At 46.9% G+C, this 14,833-nt stretch overlaps 1 protein-coding gene across 1 annotated transcript in view; it reads left to right on the forward strand.

Annotated features, from left to right (window-relative positions):
* The first annotated feature begins 14,747 nt into the window (after positions 1-14,747).
* The window catches only part of LOC147683803 (cysteinyl leukotriene receptor 2-like), a 34,802-nt gene continuing 34,716 nt past the window's right edge, over positions 14,748-14,833 (forward strand). The window contains exon 1 of the mRNA XM_086944199.1: positions 14,748-14,819. The gene's annotated coding sequence lies outside the window, so the exon portion shown is untranslated. The remainder of the gene's footprint in view (positions 14,820-14,833) is intronic.

The raw sequence follows: 14,833 nt of genomic DNA on the forward strand, positions 1-14,833 counted from the left end.
AATGAGTGACCCCCTGTTTAGCTTTTGCAGATGCGTGGAATGATGGCAAGTGGGAGTGAGGCAGAGCATAGGTGTCTTGTGGGTGAAGGTTTATGCAGCTGATCGGGTATTCTCTGCCTTTGCTGTGAAGGCCTTTGTATGTAATTAGCAAGTAATTGAGGGCTGTTTACAAGTCTGGCAATTGTTGCACAGATAGCACAGCCAAATAGATAACAATTACATGATGATCCTACCAGTAATTTAGGACATTATTTTAAATAGCTTTCTGGATCAAGCGTAGTCTGAGGTATATGGCCTTCAATATGGTTTGCTTGTTTGACCTTTTTTGACAGTCCTAGAACAGCCGTATATTCCAAGGACTTGCAACCTCAGAGTGGGATTTGTTATTGAACCATAAGTTAATATCACTGCACAATAAAATCAGGGCAATTGATTAAAATTGTTGCAACTGTAAAGTCAAAAATGATATTCTGGGCTACGTGGATGGTAGAGTAAGACATAATAACAGAGTTATCTATGGCAATCTTAAACAATAGAGACTGTGCTGAGAAAAGTTATTAATCCATTGAGGTGGGAATCGTTATGGAAGTTTTATAAATAGTTCCAAGACATTCTCCTCCCTTCTGTTTGCAGGATGAGCCTATTGGAAAGTCAAGTAACTTGGCGGAATGGCCACATCGAGGTTAGAAGCCTCATGCAGCCAAGTTTCTATTACAAACAACACATTAACTTCATGAGCAGTGATAAATAGCTCTTTGTCTTCCTTATGTGCAGATATAGGACAAGTGTTAGGGGGGAAAGCAAACTAAGACATTTGTGCCGTCAAGTTTAGGAAATCTCACTAAACATAGTGTTGCCAAAAGAGGTGATGTGATGGCTATCTGTGGCATTTTTTCCATGCATACCAAAAATAGGGTGCTGTCAATTTAGATGCAGAAGTCCAAAATTGCTGTTTAACCCCTTGGGCGCTGCAGGAATTCCCCTGTGGCGCAGGCGAATTACACGCATGCACAAATCGGACGGTCTCCCGGCCGTCCGACACACACGCCCACTGTGACGTCGGACGGCCAGCAAGGAGTTAAATACTGTACTCTGCACTTCTCTAAAGTAGAGTGCTTGCCTGAGGTGTGCCTCAAGCACACAAAAGGTGATGGGCAGAATGCTTGTAATAAGTCTACCCACTGGCAATTGCTCGGGGTAGAATTCCAACCCATTGTGTTGGTTTGTCCAGCATGCCACCTCAGATTAGTCCCTGTCCTATGCAACTTAATCTTTGTCCTGCTCCAACAGGAACAGTCCAGCCTGAGTTGCCAAACCAGGTCCTCTCTGAAATGGAACACAAACAATTTGAGACTGGTTTCAGCCTGATTGGCTTTAGTCAATGTAGCTTGGATCCAGTGGCACAGTGAGCAAGGGGCACATGCCTGGGCATACCAGTGGCCACTTAAGGCATTACATCAGGCACATAAAAGGTGATGGGAGCAATGCTTGCAATAAGTGTAACCACTTGCAATTGCTAAAGTTGGCTTTACAACCTATTGTTATTTTACCCAACAGGCCACTGCAGATTAGACCCAGCCAGGGTGCCTGGCTTGTACACCTTCTCCGAATATGGCAGCTGAAGTACAGGCATTTTTGAAAGAATGTGTAAAAATAAACAATGTATGTTCCCTGCACAGCCACGCTGTAGAAATCTGGGTCCTCCTCAACACTCACACGCTTGATGTCACCTTCCTCTCAGAGACCTGGATCAACACCAGCTCTGCACCCAACAACACAACTGCCATCCCCGATTGATGTGAGAGCCTGAGAAAAGACTGTCCCAACCCCCCAGGAAGAGACCTCGCCATCATCCACAAAAAGCTCTCTTTGATTGACAGCCACCAACTTGTAAGACGCCTCACCCCATGGAACACATCCACTTCCAGATCCAGCCCAACCTCAGAATGATGCTCAGTGGGACACTCGTCTTACAGTCCACCTGGCTCGCACCCCTTTCACCAACTTCATCGCCGACCTCATCGCACCCCACGCCCTGACCTCCACAGACTACATACTGCTCACACACCTGAACGTCTACCTGGAAAATCACAGCAACCCCAACACCACCGCCCTCCTGGAGAACCTCACCAACAAAGGGCTAAAGCAACTTGTCTCTTCTCCCACTCACACAGCAGGACACACACTCAACCCCATCTTCGCTGGAGAAAACATCTTCTTTTGCCACATCATGGAACTGCTCTGGACTGACCACCACTTCATCCATTTCTCCTTTATGAAACCCACAGCACACAAGTACGTGCCCTGCCTCACATTCAGAATCTGGAACAAAATCTCTGAAGACCACCTCACCTTCACCCTCACCTGCACTCCACCCCCAACTACGACAGACGTCAACACTGCGGCAAGCATCCTCCACCAATGGATCACCAACAAAGCCAACACTCTTGCTGCCCCTCCAGAACACCATGAGACAACACAACAAGAAAGTTAACTGGTTCGCCATGGCTCTCCAAGAATCCAAGTGCTCCTGATGACGGCTGGAAAAGATGTGGGGAAACAGCAAAACTACGGACGCCTGCTCCTCCTACAAACTAGCCACTACAGCACACCACCAATTCATCAAATCCACAAAGAAAAACTTCCTCCAAGACAGAATCCTCTCCAACACCCACAACTCCAAAGAATTCTTCCCTATCATACAGGAATTTGCCAAACCCAACAGCGAAACAACTGATGTCCCTCCCTTCCAAGACCTCTGCAACAGAGTCTGCTCCTTCTTTCCACGCAAGATCAAGATGCTCTACGACAACTTCAACAACCAAGACCTCTGCACCACCCCAACCCCCACCCCCAGCAGTGTCACCCAACAGACCCTTCTTACCTGGATCCCACTCACGATAGAAGACACCCTAAGACAATGAAGAGCATCCACTCCGGAGCATCTTCTGACCCCTGCCCACCTCACATCTTCCACAGGGCCAGCACTGCAATCGCACCTGAGCTACATCAAGTCATCAGCAGCTCGCTCAAGACAGACACATTCTGCGACAACTGGAAGCGCACCGTAATTAACCCCCTCCTAAAGAAGCCCTCCATAAACCCGATGGACTTCAGGAACTTCAGGCCCATCTCACTGCTTCTATTTGCAACCAAAGTCATTGAAAAAGCCACAAACACCCAACTAGCACACGTAACCCCTTCGACGCTGATGACGAGCTCAGCTCGTCATGAAGTACACCTCTCGTACGCACATGACCAGCTGAGCTCGTCATGACCCGTAGGATTTTTAAAAGGTCAGCGCACAGCGGGAAAATGCGCCACAGCGATCCGGTTAATCAAAACCAAGAACATCCTAGACACCTCTCAATCTGGATTCTGCAGCAACCACAGCACCGAGATCGCCCTTCTCGCTGCCACTGACAACTTTCATGCACTCTTTGATCAGGGCCAAATAGCAGCCCTCATCCTCCTGGACCTATCAGCAGCCTTCGGCACTGTCTCCCACTGCACTCTAGCAAAACCAGGTGCCGCGTGTCAAGACCAACAGGGCTGCATGCAACCCCCGGGCTGTACTTTTAGTATCACTGCTTTATAGTATTGGCAAATTGCACTGGCTATGAGTTATTTTTTTTACCCAGGCACACTACCATCTTACTGATAGTCTGAGATAAACAAACAGAGACATTAATCTAGTAAAGGGTCAGCATTACTACCTCAGAAAATAAAAGCTTAGCAAAGGAACCCCCACCCAATCCATGATGCTGTTCTCAGCATAAAAGTAAACTATTTCCACCTACCTAATTTGTAGTGATGTTCTTGGCATGAAAAAATCTTCCCAACTTTGCCATAGCTGTTAAAAGGCTTTCCCTGGAGTTTGTTGAACTGGGATTAGAGTAGTAAATCTGACTCTTCCACCCCAGTAATGCCATATGTCCAATGGTTTCCTTTATTGGGGCTTCACTCTCTGGGATGAACTGTGAGAAGTTGTTGTCAACCAGTAGAAAAGTGGTAGGACACATTTCCATTTTTACAGGGCTGTTGAGGTGGTGATAGCTCCTTGTCACTCGTACCAGGACTTGGACAGTTTTGAACAATATCTTAGAGGGTGTAGGCACCTCTCCATTCAACACATATATTTCAGGCTCAACTTTTCTGCCATGAAGCTGAAGGGTGCCTGTGAATCTTCCTTGGTGGACTGGCGGTCTTCTGAGGCTCGTCTATCGTTGAATATTGTAGAGAATTGTAACAATGTTCAGTGCTTCATTTTTGCATACGCAAAAACCCCATGTTAGTTTTATCGAAGCTCCACTGTCCAGTAAGAATTATGTTTGGTGATTACATATCTGAATTTTGAGTACCAGAGTTTTGCCCATGGTCCAGCAGCATGAATATGTAGTCCTCTTCACAGTCATATACTTAGGACTGAGATGATGATATAGTGGAACGAGAGGTCGAAGGTTTTCTCTTCTTGAGCTGCTTCTGTAAAGCTGTTGTCCCCCTGTCTCTCCTGTAACATCAGTTTGCACTGCCACTTTCTCTTTTTTTATGTACGTTCAAGGCGTCAATATACTTTCTTGAAAAGATTCTCTTTACCAAATATTGTGCAGACTTGCCCACCAGCCAAGAAGTTTCCTTCATAAAGGTATGTCACACCACAGAGGTACAATGTTTTCTGGTTCTTTTCTTTCTTGACCCATGCTTGTAAGTCTGCTTTTTCCCTCCCTAGGTTCTTTACCATGATGTATTCTCATAGTTGCAATAAGGCAGCCACCACCACTCCTATTTTCCTCTCTTTATTCTCTTCTGCTCAGCTTATTGATAGCTTGTGATGTAGTTCATTCGGGAAACAACCTTTACAACGCAACTTTTACAACGCACTACCATTACAATGAAACTTTCACAACGCAACATCCATTACAACGCATGCCATTACAACGCAACCATTACAACGCATGACACTACAACACATGTCATTACAACGCAGTCATTACAACGCATACCATTACAACGCATACCATTACAACACATAGCCCTTACACTATCCAACACTTACCCTACTATTGCACCCCCTGGAGTTAGAATAGTAATTTTTACCCCTACACTATCCAACACTTACCCTACTGTTGCACCCCCTGGAGTTAGAATAGTAATTTTTACCCCTACACTATCCAACACCTACCCTACTGTTGCACCCCCTGGAGTTAGAATAGTAATTTTTACCCCTACACTATCCAACACTTACCCTACTGTTGCACCCCCTGGAGTTAGAATAGTAATTTTTGCCCCTACACTATCCAACACTTACCCCACTGTTGCACCCCCCTGGAGTTAGAATAGTAATTTGTACCCCTACACTATCCAATACTTACCTTACATGCAATGTAATGTTATGCATTGTAATGGTATGCGTTGTAAAGGTAGTATGCGGTGTAATGGAATGCGTTGTAAAGGTAGTTTTTAAAAATTCGTTATAATGGCATGCGTTGTAATGGAATGCGTTGTAATGGATGTTGCGTTGTAAAAAATGCGTTGTAAAGGTATGCGCTGTAAAAGTATGCGTTGTAACGTCATACATCCGTTTATGCAGTGCCTAGAGCATTCTTCATCTGAATGATTCACATTGGCAACCATCTATGACCTAAAGGTGCAGAGCCTTCATTTTTTAGAATCAGTGAATTTTCAGTGATTAAGTAGTTTTCCTATGTGGGCTGCAAATATGTTCATGGGTTCGCCTTTCATCTCGACAGCTTTGTTGAAGGCGTATCTCTCATAGTCATGCGGAACATTTTAGTGACTTCTGCTGTAGCCTCTCTAGAAAGAATGTTTGTGTATTTGATTATGTGGTATCATCTGCTTCTTCTAGGGATTTAATGAAATCATCAAAGTTTTCAATCAACTCTGCTTTTAAAGAATCTAGTTTTTGCCTTTTGGTGGTGTCAAAAGGTCAGGGCGGTTAGAGAAATGCAGCTGCCTCATATTGTGATATCCCTTCTTTCAACATCATAAGGCCCAGAGTTTCATTCTGGTGTTGTCATTTGTGGTTTCTTTGAGGATTCCTGTGACGCTTTAACATTTGCAGTCAGTTTATGGTTCCTTTTTTTTATTAGTGTCAAGTAATTGAAAATATGTGACTGATTTAACAATAAGTTCCTCACTCCAAAACAGGAATTATTATCTAGACTTCTTTTCTGAATTTGTTTGCCATGTTCTGATATTTTGTGTTTGTTTTGTCTCTTCAGTGCCTTAAATGCTGTATTGAAGATGTGCTTGCTTTAATGAGTCTTTAGATTCCTTTGGGGTTATTTGCCAATTTCAATATTATTGCAGGTGTCTGTCTTTCATTTCTCTGGGATTGTGTCTCTTCTGAGATGCCACTGACCCTGTGTGGTAAAGTGGAAGCTAACCTGCACTAATTTGTCAGTGGTGAGTGGTATCATTGTGTGACTTTCGTTAAAATAGATGGTTTCAGTTCAGTGTGGAAGATGATGCCAGTAGTATAAATAAATCGTGGCCCTTTTGCCAATGTTCATTATGGTGGAATTGTGTCCTGAACCTAACCCTTCTAGAGGGTCCTAGCTCGCACACTAAAATCCTCTGCCAAACTAATAATCAACTTTCAAACACTTATTAATATGCTGTAACTAGTTTTAAAGTTGGGGGGCGCTAGAGGGCGCACTGCGGAATGGCTGGCTGAGTATGTCAGCTCCGCCGGACGGGAGCTAAATAGCGGCCGTTGACCCCCTTCAGACACCCCAAAAGCGGCGAAAACGGTCGATATGGCCGTCTGAACCCTCCGCACATGAGCGGAATAAGCTGAGAGGCTGAATTAGTGGCGTTTATAGCCATTACCGGCGAAAATAGCGGCTGGGACGAGTGAGACTACAAAATGGCTGCGCCCGCCATCCAGGACTGTCGCGGATTCTGAAGAACAGACGCCCGGCACACAGCTGCCAAGACCCGCTGTCGTGCCTGCAGAGACGCTCCGAGGCCAGCATACCGGAGAAACCAGGCGGTGAGCCCGAGACAGCACAATAATTGCGGAGATATAACGTGCGTTCCAGCGGACACAAGATGGCGGAGGTGCTGGAACGCAAACCCGCAGTTCCGAGAGGGGCGTCGGTAAGGACCCAGGACCCGCAAACGATTAAGGGACAATACTTGCTGGATGCACAGGGACCACTGGAGGAAGGCAAGTGACAAATTCTCCTGATGGCAGGGTGTAGCGCAGGCGGCGAGCGAGTGAGCGCCAACTAACAACCGGCTGGCGAGAGCTGCAGCTGGGAAAGCGAGAAAAGCTCAAGGCAGCACCAGAGGCGCAAAAGCGGCATTGCTGAGAGGAAACCCCAGGCGAACGGGCGATACACGGCACGCACCCAAACAGAGCCTCACACCGCGACAGCGCTGGACAGCAGAACACCACGGCTGTGGCCGCTGAGCTGGCGCGCAACCCTGCCATGCTACACAGAGAGCGAGAAGTCCCTATAACGCAGAAGGTATGGCGCTGCAACAAAACTAGGCGATATGTGAGCCCCCATATTTTGCCCTGAGACCGCAATTGTGCAGTGGCGACTGGGCACTGAGAAGGCGACGACCATGGCTGCTTAAGCTGGACCTGCCTGTAGCGCTGCAAGTGAAGCACGCACGGACACCACTCGCTACCGACCGATAGCTGATGAGTAGACCCACTGCCCTGACGGGACCCCGGACACCAGCCCGCCGCAACCCAGCCGCGACGGTAGCCCAGAAAACAACGAGCCCGCAAAACCACAGCCCCCAAAAACACGTGGGTGACATGGGTAAGCCGGACAAGCAGCAGACAAAACTCCCATTTGAGACCAGAAAGCAAGTTAAGAACAACGCGACTACCCCGGACACTGAGGGAGACCAAGAGACGCCTGAAGGTGCGGGCATGGAGGCAGTCCTGAGGGCTATCCAACAGAGCCTCCAAGAGATGAACAGCAAACTAGATAATGTGATGCAGAGGGTAGACAACATGGCGGCGAAAATTGAAAAACATGATGGGCGACTGGTGGAAGCAGAGCAAAGGATCTCAAAAGTAGAGGATGACTCCAGGACCGCATTGACAGCGTGCAGTGGTCATGACAAGACACTAGAGACTCTACGGGCGAAGGTGGAGGACCAGGAAGCTAGGTCCAGGCGAAATAATGTGCGCATTTCTGGCCTGCCGGAGTCCACCAACACTGGTAAAATGGAGACCTATGTAGAAACACTTCTGAAAGAGATCTTTGGCGCTGATAAACTATCGCCCGTCTTCCTTGTCGAACGGGCTCATCGATCACTGGCACCGACACCTAAACCGGGAGCGGCCCCACGCATGATAATTGCCCGTTTGCTAAACTATAGGGACCGGGATACAGTCCTCAGGTTGGCCAGGGACATGGGCAAAATCACGCATCAAGGGAATACCCTGGAATTTTACCCAGATCACACTATGGCGGTACAGATGGCGCGCAAGGAATTTGCCCCGGTAAAGAAAAAATTGCGAGACAAGGGACTAGAATACGCAACGTAGTACCCGGCAAAACTCAAGATCATGTCTGCGGGTAAACCAGTGGTGCTCCCAACAGTGCAGGCGGCACAGGAGTACATCAAGAAACTAGGAAAGAGGAGGAAGACACAGGATCGGGAAGAGCAAGCCAGCGACATAGATTGACTCTTGGGCAAAATGGACCCCTCACAAAAACAAAAGAAAAGAAAAATGCATAGCCAGATGTAGGCGAGTATTAACTAACGAGTGCTACAGTGAGGAACGAGATTGATAGGATATCGCGCACCCAGAGAGACAACGGGTGGCCCTGATTCCTCAATGCTGACGGGCATGGGGGCCTCACATGCGCCACATGCCTGGCAAAGCTGGATGTTTACACTAGAGGAGGCACCTCTCGCAGTAAGTACACTGGTCATGTCTGGAGAGTGGGGCTGGAGGGAATGGACCATAGACTACGATGGGTTGCGCAACGCAGTACAGCAGGCGGTATGCTGACATGGGCATATGAGAAACTTGGTGACATTGGCCTTAAGGAGTGTAACTGAACGCTGGTATTGTGAGGTGGAGTCCTGCTGGGCGTTCCAGCAAAGGCAGATTCATGCAAGTGTCACTTGGAGTAACAGACGCTCAAGGCGCGGCAAACTTGCAAATGGGCGGCAAAGTTGAACTGTGTGATTGCAGACTTGCGAGGGATGGGGGAGGGGGAATAAGGGAATGTACACGCTCACACAAGCTTCTGTCCACATCCACCATGTGGATGGAGATGTGTGCACCTGGTGACACCCCCAAGAGGGTGCGCCCCAATTCAAGTTCTACTACTGTTATGAAAGTTTCAAAGGGAAGGCTTTGGCAAAGTTTGGGCGCTAAAGTGGGTGGGGGGATGGAGGGGGGATTGGGGATTGTTGAATTACAAACACTGTGTCTGAGAAGCATGGCGACCTCCCTGTCGCTGAACAGTATAGCCGAGGCAATTGAACTGGGTTATTCACTTCACCTATTTCACACTAAGATGCAATCCACCACTAAGACGTACACCAAGATGAATTCTAACACGACATGGATGTACCTGATCACACTGACGTGACGCGATCACACGCATTAAAGGTTCTCACGTGGAATGTAAGGGGCCTAGGCAACCCCAAGAAAATCAGGCAGATATTTGCATATCTAGATAGGATACAGGTTGACATAGCCTTTCTACAAGAAACGCATATTGCGGCCACGAGCACATCAACTCTAGGCAATAGATGGGCGGAGTCAGTTATCAGCTCGAATTACTCGTCCTATTCCAGAGGGGTCAGCATCTTAATAAAGAAGTGGACACATTTTGACATAGCTAGCACACACAAGGATCATGAAGGAAGATATGTGATTGTGGTGGGGTCAGTGAGACAAAGGAGACTGGCATTGGTGAACACGTACGGCCCTAATGTAGATGACCCGGGTTTCTTTAGGACTATATGGGATATCATTGCGGAACTCCAGGTTGAACATGTGCTCTGGGGGGGGGATTTTAATGTGGCGCTGAGAGATAGGCTGGATAGATCACCGGGCACACTGGAACCACATGTCAGGGCAAGAGCGATGATACAGGACGCAATGGGAGACTTGGGCATGATTGATATGTGGAGGGCTCAACACCCGGGAATGGCAGTGGCGACACATATAAATGCAGCGCACAAAAGCTGGTCCAGACTGGACTACTGGTTAGGAACACACGAAGTAGCGTCATGGAACATGCACATACGGCATCTCCCCAGGACACTATCTGACCACAGCCCCGTGCTGATTGAGATGACCATCCCACAATATGTACCGCCGCCTTTCACTTGGAGGTTTAATGCGGCAGCACTGCGAGACCCTATATATGTTGACACTTTACATAAAGCAATGATAGACTACTTCGAACTTAATGACCCAGAGACTGAAGATCCTTGTCTATTGTGGGAGGCTTTTAAAGCCACGACCCGCGGGGTTTGCATAAGTACCTCTGCAGGCATACTGAAAGACATCCGACGCCAGATACAAACACGCGAGAAAGCCATACATGATCGAGAACAGAGATATACACAAACGGGAGACACCAAAATATTAGGGGATATACAAACGCTACTAGCCGAACACCGTCAATTTGCGGAGGACGAGCTTAAATATATATCCAAACGCACGACTGCCAGAAGATATGGGGAGGGAGGCAGGCCAGGCAAAGCACTGGCGGACAAGATCTGCTCAGGCCGTACACCTCAAAATATCACGGCTATTCAAACCCAGGAGGGGCACGTCACTAGAGACATTGGGGGAATAACTAGAGAATTCATGGCCACATATGGTGGGCTGTACGAAGCACGCCCCTTGATACCACAAGAGGACTTATTGGCCTATATGGCAGACGTAGAAATAGCTTGGCTAGCAGATGGACACCGGGAATATCTAGCTCGTCCTATCACGGTAGAAGAAGTCACGGATACCATTAAGAGACTCCCCAATGGCAAGGCGCCAGGCCCTGATGGGTTCGTGACGGAATTTTATAAAATGTTCGCAGACTTGCTGGCGCCATATCTGGTGAGATTGTATGGGGCGGCGCACGAGGCACAGTCTCTGCCGCCATCAATGAGGGAGGCACTACTAATCGCATTATTGAAACCTGGGAAAGACGAGGATAAATGCGATTCATACCGCCCCCTCTCACTCATTAATGTCGACACAAAAATAATAGCAAGCCTGCTGGCAGATAGACTTAAGCCGCTGATGCCCATGTTAATTCGGCCAGATCAATCTGGATTCATACCTGATAGGTCTACCATGCATAACACGCGCACGCTCTTCGCACTGGCTCACTACTTGGCACCGGAAATTAAAGCAGTGGCGGTGTTGCTGGATGCGGCCAAAGCGTTTGATACCATAGACTGGTCTTTCCTACACGCTGTTCTGCTCCGCATGGGATTTCCACCTATCTTCCTGGGATGGATTAAAATGTTATATACAGACTTAACAGCAAGGATACGAATAAACAAATATGTCTCTGAGCCGATACAGATATGTCGGGGCACCAGACAAGGATGCCCGCTTTCACCGATGCTCTTTACTCTGGTACTGGAACCTCTGGCATGCAAAATTCGGCAACATCACCACTATTCAGCGATACAACTACCGACACGGCCCATACACATCTCACTTTATGCTGATGATATGGTGTTGTATGTTAAAAATCCAGAACAACACCTCAACCCCTTGTTAAGAGAATATATTAAGTTCGGACAGCACTCGGGGTTACAGATAAACTGGTCCAAATCTCTAGTACTAGCTTTGACAGATAGCATGCATCCCACGGCTCTAGACTACCCTCTTGAGTGGTCAGACGAACCAACCAAATACTTGGGGGTATGGTTCCATAGAGACCCGGAGCTGGTCGTCCGCACTAATTACGGTAGAACGATATCATCATTGGAGGATAAGGTTGCTAGGTGGAATAAACTGCCGCTATCCCTGGCAGACAGAGCAGCGATAATTAAGATGGTGTTACTGCCCAAGTTCCTCTATCTCTTTAATAATATCCCAATCAAACCACCTGCGGAGGTCTTCCGTAACATTAAGAAACTGGTGCTTAACTTGTTGTGGGCGGGGAAACAGGCCAGGTTAGATTTACACACTATGACACTACCATTCGCACAGGGGGGCTTCAAGATTCCAGATTTTTATCTCTATTACCTGTGCGCTCAGGCGCAATTCGCGCATTACTGGTACCATGAAATACCCTTCCTGACACATGTGGCGGTAGAGGCGGGAGACGCGGACCCGATTCCGCTGACGAGTATAATAACGTACAAACGGCCTAGTATACACGTGCATGCAATTAACCCAGTTAACACCACCACGGAAGCGTGGAGATTGATGGGGAAGGCTGCGAATTGTTTACCACTTTATGCGCCTGCCCTTCCACTAGAGCACCACTCAGCACTCTCAGTTACACAGGAACAGGTTGGCATGGATTTACTGAAATGTGCTGGGATAGATAAGTTAGGGGACCTATACCACTCAGGGGTCTTTAAGACGCTAGATAGCCTGACATATATTACTAATCCGACATTGCTATTTAGTTTTACCTACTACAGGTTGCAGAGGGCAGTCAAAGAGCATTTCCCAAATTACCCGACTGAGCCTAAAACACTGGCACCTTTACAGCTTGTACTCACCACACCTACAGCTTCCCACTTGGTATCGAAATTGTACACCAGCATACAGCGAGACATAGGAATGCACACAGAAAGGGCGAGGGATAAATGGAGCACTGCACTAGGCGCACAACTCACGGATGACGAGTGGTTAACGGCCTGCCTGCTTACAGGGATGCTGCCGCCAAATGGGAACCTGCGAATCATTCACTACAAATACCTACATCAAATGTACTATACCCCAATGAGATTGCATAGCTATGGTTTAAGAGATGATTCCAGATGTGTGAGGTGTAAACAAGAAAATGCGGACTTTATGCATTTAGCGTGGGGTTGTGGCCGGGTGGCAGGGTTCTGGGATGAGGTGATGCAGGCCCTAAATGAAATGCTTGGGATGTCAATGCACTGTGAAGCAAAGATATGTCTATTGGGGGTTATCCCACAGCTGAGGGCACAAAGGCGTAAATTCTGTGGGGTGGCATTGTTGATGGCCAAGAGACGGGTGGCAATGCACTGGAATAGTAAATTAGGGCAGAAACTTAAGAACTGGCTGGCAGATTTAACGTACTGCCGGGATATGTTGGTTGTATACGAGGAAGAGCTGCCAGTGGGGTCGAGGCCAAGGGACTACTGGATGTACTTACACAACTATTTGTTGGAACATGAGTCGGTGGACAATGTTGATAAACCATAGAGTGGGACGTATCGGCCATGATGAAATGTGGTGTAGTGATATCAACTTGTGATGGGGGGAAGGATGCTGTGACAGAGTGATGGTATCTTCTCAGGTTAAATGGGTTTTTCGTTGTTTAAAGAGTTCTAGATATTACCCCCCAAAAAAAAACGACAGAAAAGTAAGATGGCAAACGTGTTTTTTATATGCATATGCACTGTTCTGAAATGTCACATAGTCATCGCCACAACGCCGCCGGTCCCTCGGATGTCGGCTGATGGGCTGTGTAATTTGCAAACACTGAACATGTGATATACTTGAATAGCCGGCCTGTAGAGGTTGTAGGCGACTCCATGTATGTTTATGATATGATAAAGTGCAATAAACTTCTTACACCAAAAAAAAAAAAAAAACTCGTTTTAAAGTTTATTTTTAAGAGTATATGCTGGTGAACAGGACATTTGGATTTTGTCTCCTTAGTTTTCAGTCCTCTGTGTCAGTGATCTGTAACCTTTTGACTTCTGTGGACCCCAATATATAATTATTGCAACGAGGTTATTTCGCGCCAGTGCGCCTAGAAACTTAATTCATCAACAATTAATCCCTTAATGGGCATTGCATAGTACTGCTCCGAATATGAGTTGGCTTCCAACCCTCTAGTGAAGTTAAGTGACTTTGTGCTAGATTATTTGTTATTGATGCTGTACCTATTAGTGTCAGAGGGGAGACAGGTTAAGAACATTACGCAGATTAGAATCTGGTTATATCATCAAATTGAATTCTAAGACCCCCAAGGCCTGAATATTGAAGAAGACCTGTACACATATCTCTAATTTATTGTGCTATACATTTGATGCTGCCTGGTGAAAACCTGTGTTTTTAACTGTTTTTAATCTAGCACACAAAGTCACTTAACTTCACTAGGGGGTGGGAAGCCAAGTCATATTCTGAGCAGTACTATGCAATGCCCATTAAGGGATTAATTGTTGATGAATTACGTTTCTAGGCGCACTGGCGCGAAATAACCTTGTTGCGATAAGCAGAGACTATGCGGCAATGTAATATGCATGACGAGACAAAAAATAAGGTTTGCTAATATTTAATTTTCTAAGCAGTCGCAGAGATTCTGAGCCCTTAGGGGTCCCCAGACCACATGGTAAGAAGAGCTGCTCTATATGCATTAAAAAAACAAATGTCATTGCATTTGTGTGCATGTACACCAAGATCTTCCCCCTGGCATACTTTGTGAAAGTGTGTGTGGTCTTTCGACACAAAGGGCAGGGCACTCTGTGCGCCTGTGTTAGTCAACATAGCCACAGATCCACAAACCCACCAGAGAGCTTCCTGTTTTTGTTTTTCTTTACACATCTCTTTTTATTAAAGAGAAGAAGGCACAGTTTTGCTCAGAGAATAATTTCCATCTGGCAGCAAGTACTGGAAAGAGTGGCATTTCGAGTGGAGTGTAAGTGCTAGCAG

This window comes from Lissotriton vulgaris, chromosome 11, assembly GCF_964263255.1.
Source record: "Lissotriton vulgaris chromosome 11, aLisVul1.2, whole genome shotgun sequence".
Taxonomy (NCBI): domain Eukaryota; kingdom Metazoa; phylum Chordata; class Amphibia; order Caudata; family Salamandridae; genus Lissotriton; species Lissotriton vulgaris.